At 44.6% G+C, this 6,091-nt stretch overlaps 1 pseudogene; it reads right to left on the reverse strand.

Annotated features, from left to right (window-relative positions):
• Positions 1 to 5,725: 5,725 nt before the first annotated feature.
• On the reverse strand, positions 5,726 to 5,843 carry LOC112479798 (annotated as a pseudogene).
• Positions 5,844 to 6,091: the final 248 nt, after the last annotated feature.

The following is a 6,091-nucleotide window of genomic DNA, read 5'->3' on the forward strand; positions in this document are numbered from 1 at the left end:
TAGGCTGCTAGTGAGGAAGAAAAGCTGGGAAGAAGCATGGAGGGAAGCTCCTCTCCTTTCCTGAATAAATTTTTTGTTTGTTTGTTTGTTTGTTTGATTTTTGTTTGTTTGTTTGTTTGTTTGTTTTTTGGAGGATCTCTAATCTGATAAAATGTGATTCTTTGATTTCCGGTGGCCATGATGCCACATTTCCTGTAAGAAAGAACATGTTTGCGTGAAGGGCAGAGAAGGGATCTCGATGGCATGTGCGAACTCCTGTGTCCACCATTTCTGGATTGAAAAAGTGTATTTGGCTGTTTTGGTTCATTTTGTGGCTTACTGACATTTATGCTGAGACTGTCACTTGTCACAAATTAACACTTAAATTACATGGGCATTTTCTGGAGAGATCTGGGAGAGAGACTCTGGCATAAGCGACATCGGAAAGACTTGAGTGTAGACGTGAGATCGCAATGGCAATGTCTGGAGGCTGAGAGCAGAGTGCCTTCCCTCTCTCTGCTGCCTCTGAGTTCCTAGATGCTAACGACCAGTATTATGACCTCAGGAGAAGACAAATGAGTTATTTTCTGAGGAAACAGACCAGGTCAAAATAGATATCCACAGATACTTGCAGGTAGAGTTTTCATAGTGACTAGATCAACCTAAACATACCTCAATTTCTTAACCCAATGAGAACAGAGGTTCCAACTAGCTCTACAAGTACCTGACCCTTTTAATACTAAAGATAAGGATCCTCAGACATTTAAAGATATGTGGTAATGCCAAAGAGAAACACTCTAAAAGAAAAAGAGAGAGGAAAAAATAGAATTCAGAAGAAACAGAACTCAAAAGAACTTCAAAAAATTCCTTTAAAAATTATTAGTAGAACTAGGATGTACAATGAAAGATTCCGGGAAGACGAACTAAAAAGTAAAGAGGTGACCACTATGTGGGAAAGATCGGAGTGTCGGAGGATGAATTTGGAAGTTCATATCCTTGAACTAAAATAGAAAATTAAAAAAAAGAGGCAGTAACAGGAAAATTTCCCAAACCCAAAGGAAATCAATGATCAGATGGGAAGAGTACCCAATGAATGCAAAAAGATACGCACCAAAGACACACGCACACATCAGGAATTTTTAGGAAAAAATTCCATCAGATCCAGAGATAAAATAGATCCCTTAGGATGAACTAGCGATCAGATAGGTGCCAGGTAACATGATAGCACCCCCGGAAGCGCGAAGACAATGAATCGATCCTTTAAAATCCTATGATTTCCAAACTGTCAACCCAGAGTGAAGCTGGAAGTTTGGAACGTGTGGGAGCTCCATACATTTCTGCCCCGCACACCCTTTCTCGCTGAGCTTTTGGAAAATGGAGTCGACTGACAGGAAGATAGACTTGGAGGGAGCTGGGGAATAAGACACCCAGTGGAGGAGCGAGGCGAGAGGAAGGGACGAAGAGAGATGTTTGGACGGCAGCAGGCTGAGCGGGAGCTGGGGGAAGAGGGATCTAGAAGGAACATTGCCCAGAATGTGAGAAGACACAGGGATGTGCACAGCCATTCAAAGAGGAATTTTCTGTGCTTCCTATAAACTCGGAAGTGAATGAGCCATAACTATGCAGAGAACGAAGCGAATGTTAAAACACGAGACTATTACATCCACGAAAAATCATTGGACGAAGAAAGAACTATAGCGACAGCCCACAGAATAATAACGTGACCATAGAAAAGTTACAATGTAACAATGAGAGAGGAGAATTGTATGCGTGGTGAGGTGTAATAGAACCTCATCTTCCTTTTTCATAGAAGTGCATTAATTGATACTCTTTACCACCTACTAATATCAGTAGATGCATTTTATTTAGATAAAGTCACAGTAGTTAAGAAAAGCGGACAATATCTGTCACTTCCCGTTCCAGTCATAACAGAGCAGCTAGAGTCAGACTTTTCATCCCGCTATAATTAACTATAGAAGCTAAAAAAATACATGAACGATATTTGTGGCATAATCAGTGCAAGTCCAGGGTCACCCTAGTGAGCCCCCGGCTACCCCAACTTTCTCCCTGAGGGCCGGGACATAATGTCTAAGAGGGACAGAGGACACAAGAGTCCAAGGTTGAGATACAGAAGCAGCTGGAATTTGGGGAGAGAATCTCAAAGAGAAAAAAGCCACAAAACCAGGGCCCCCCAGAATGGATGGTGACTTTCCACGTGTCCTTGGTAGACACCTGAGCTAGGCGAGGGGAGGCCTAGCGGAAGACAGCAGTGGGGTGTTTGGGGGTGAGGCTGCAGGGGAGGCCACGGACACGGAGGGGACCCGAAGGAAGGATGCGGGTGTGGGCCGCTGACCCATGGACCCGGCTGGGTGGCAAGGGGTCAGGGCGCGGGGAGCGTTGCTATATTTCCAGTTTGAGCAACTGGAATCTGGTGAAACAATTAATAGAACCCGAAAACCCAGAAGCAGCAGCTATAAAAAACTTGATTTGGGAAACATTCACAAGACTGTGGGAAGATCATGCAGCTCTGAAGGGAAGGAGGAGAGAGCTTGAACACGCTTATCAGTGGCCCAGGAGCCGGCGACATGAATGTGGAAGTCGTTTGTGAATCTGCTACCGTTGGGAGGAACGGATGGACATTGCGGAACGCGGATGGGCAGAGCGAGGGGAGACAGCCACGTAAAAAATCTGACGAAGAGCAATAAGGAAAGATAGGAGGACCTTGTCCCAGAAGCTAAAAGCAATAAAAAAAATAACGATTTTTATCTCTCTAGTCTGGAAAATCCCCTGGCACCTGTTGGGTGCCCAGCAAACATTTGTGGAGAGAGCGGATTAATGAACGAGTGAATCCATGAAGTCCACACCAGCAGATGACACCGACGGGCCGTGTCGGACAGCAATGATGAAATGATTCACTGGCTGTGGTGCTAGCGGAGCGTTTGGTGCACAGGACGACGAGGAGAAAGGGCTGCAGCAGAAGCAGAGAGGAGCGGAGAGGCTTCTCACGACGAGCAGGCCTGATCCGCCGCCTTCAGCCGAACTGGGAAAGGGCCCGTGGAGATGGGGGTGTGCTGGAGCCTCGCGCCCCGGAAAACGTCCCGGGTGCATCTGCTAGTCTCTTAGAAGCTCCGAATTTCCACACTGAACGGATCGCTACAGATCCAGTTTTAAAAATGAGGGGTCAAAGCTTCTATGTTTTTAAAGAAAAATGGGGAAATGTCACCGTGTACTGTGTACAGAAAAGCAGGTTCCGATGTGAGGTTCTGAATTCTGTCCTGTCCTTCTGTGGGAAGCAGGAGGGAATCAAAATTAGGCACAATTTGATAGCAGAGCACACAAAAGAAGGGAGTTCATGGTAAATAAAAGAAAAGTAACACCTGATCCCTATGGATGTCAAGAAGCATAGTCATCTCTTAAACGTACAACTGGCACTTGAATTATTTAAACATTAATATAAATTAATACCATGAATTAATCAAGCAGATTTAAAAACTCATATGGTATGCAGTAGATGTGCTAATTATATAATTGAAAATGTTTTGGCAGAGGGTCAAAATAGAACCATATAGTACAGGCACATTTTTTTTTAAAGACGAGGAATTTGTTCACAAGCCGACTCAATGTAGTGCCGTTGACAACTTTTAAAGTCCACAGGTCACAACAAAGTGGGCCGCTTCAGCACAGTTTCCGGTTGGTCCCCAGCACCCAGCTCACCGGTGAGAGCTGGGATGGTGATCGAATTCTCTGTTTTCTCTGACAATAATAAAATTAGTCATTCAGAGGAAAGACCAGCATAATCATGTGATCAAATGGACAAATCGATCGAATGTTTTAAAGAGAAAGAATGTTTGGAACAAGATTTTAACCCTATTTTGCTAGGAAACATATAGCTAAATAAATGTAATTTCTGCCTTTGGAGAACAGGAATAATACGTGTATGAATTATTATGACGGGAGGAGCTACTCCTGCGAGACTTGACTTAATAATTACCCAGGAACTCATTAGAGGAATGTCCATGAGGTTTGTTACCTAAGCATATTTCGTTAGCATCTGACAGGCCCGCTTTCTGATAATACCCTTCAAATTCCTTCAGGCCTATCACAGATAGGACTTGTGTATCGTGTATTAGTTTGATTAGTGCATAGTATTAATGGGTCTTTACATTTCTGCACGACCTTGAGCAGTCTTTCACTGTCTTTGGTCCCATCTACCTTCACGAAGGTGCGTGTAGAGCGAACGACCTTGGCAGAGAGATGAGGCCTCTCATGGGAGCGGAGGTCAGGTGGGCCTATAGGTACCGATTTTACTAAACAAAAAAAAATACAGTGCCCAGTTAAATCTGAGTTTCGGCTGAACAATATATTTGTGATATAAGTATGTCCTATACACTAACTGAAACACACGGTAAAAATTATCCATTGCTTATCAATAATTCAGATGTATGTGGGCGGCCTGTGTGTTGCTGCTGGCTTGAGAAACTGGGCCTCAGAAAAGCAGGCAAACGCCGTTATCGACGAGTCACAGCCTTTCTTCTCTGACCGGGAGCCTCAAGTCTTCCGTCAGCATCCATGAGACTGTGGCCGGCCGCTCTAGCTCGTAAACAGAATAAAATCTCAGACGCAGCGCGGTTCTTGGCGTTCATCTCCCTCACTAAAATCTGAGCGCCTCTGACAGCAGAAACCAGTTTCGTTTTGTTTAACACGTATGTCTGGCATGGTGCCCAGGACCTCTCCCAGGATAAATAATTAGGGAACAGGTGAATGAGAGAATAATTGGATGAGCCGTCTATTCAGCTTTAGCTGCCGAGCTCTGGGAACCTTCGCGATGTAAATTCCACTGCGTTCCTTTGTGTCCCTTCTGTGGTACCATCGTCCCTCTGTGTCCATTTCGTCTTCACCATTATATTCCCCATAAGCCTCAGTGGCTGGGTCCACCGCTTAGCCACTCGTGTGTTTAAGCTCAGAGAGCCTGCATGGCCAAGGGCATGACGGAGCGTGTGACGTCTGCTGTGACGTCCCGAGTCCAGAGCACGTCCTCAAGCTGTGCTTCGGTTCTGCCATCGACGTCCCGACTTTCATGTATGACACTTCGCTCCGTTGTTTTAGAAATACCTGCAACTAATAATCGATAACCATTAATCGATAAATTAATGGGACAGTGAATGAACACTTGTCCAGAATTGAGAGAGAGAGATTTTTGGTAATCATCTGGTCCTATTCCACCATGGCACAAAGGGAGAAATGAACTTCAGAATCTGGGATGTGTCTACATTTACAAAACCAGAAGTCGAGAACTATAACCTGATGCTGAGCGAATCCTCTAGGGTCTGTGACATATACTCAGATATATGGTATAAAAAAACCACGGTATAACTATAAACGTGTCCTATCCACTTGGTTACTTAAGAAAGTATCTATACCCACTATCTCTATCTGTAGGTCAACCGATCTATCTCTCTATCTATTGAAAAGGTGACTAAAATGCACGATTATTTTCCAGAGGAACACGCAACCCCGAAGAAATTGTCTGCTAGTTGTATTCAGCCCTCGAGAGGTCTCCATCAGCGACCTTTATCTTAAAGTTGACTCCAGAAAACCAAAAAAAAAGGAAGCTTCATTAAGACTGACTTATTCTTATGATTTCTCATTCTTTTGGCATTTTATTTTTTAGGTGAGGCAACCCTTGGTCGACCTCACAGATTGCAAGGAACTTGTCAGCTTACAATCCCTTATTTTTTATTATTTACGCCTACAGCACCTGGTCTTCCTCGGTGGTCTCCCATCCAAGTACTAACCAGGCCCACCCTGCTTAGCTTCCGAGAGCAGACGGGATCGGGCTTGCTCAGGGTGGCATGGCCATAGACTGATTTCTCATTCTGTGCTCACGATTTTCTGTATTCCATTTATGGTCTTATCCTCCCTCCCCTCGCTCTTGGTCAGCCTCCCATAGAACGTGAGGTCCAAGGTCAAGATGACCAGGGCGTTTGTTTCCACTGCAAACTGCGTGGAGTGTTACTTTAGAATCAGAATAACCGACCGAGGGGCGAGTCTGTTATGCCACCCACGGTTTGTGACCTCATGTGAAATACACCTTTAAGCTCGACTTTTCTCA

Source organism: Pteropus alecto, unplaced genomic scaffold (genome assembly GCF_000325575.1).
Source record: "Pteropus alecto unplaced genomic scaffold, ASM32557v1 scaffold21, whole genome shotgun sequence".
NCBI lineage: Eukaryota > Metazoa > Chordata > Mammalia > Chiroptera > Pteropodidae > Pteropus > Pteropus alecto.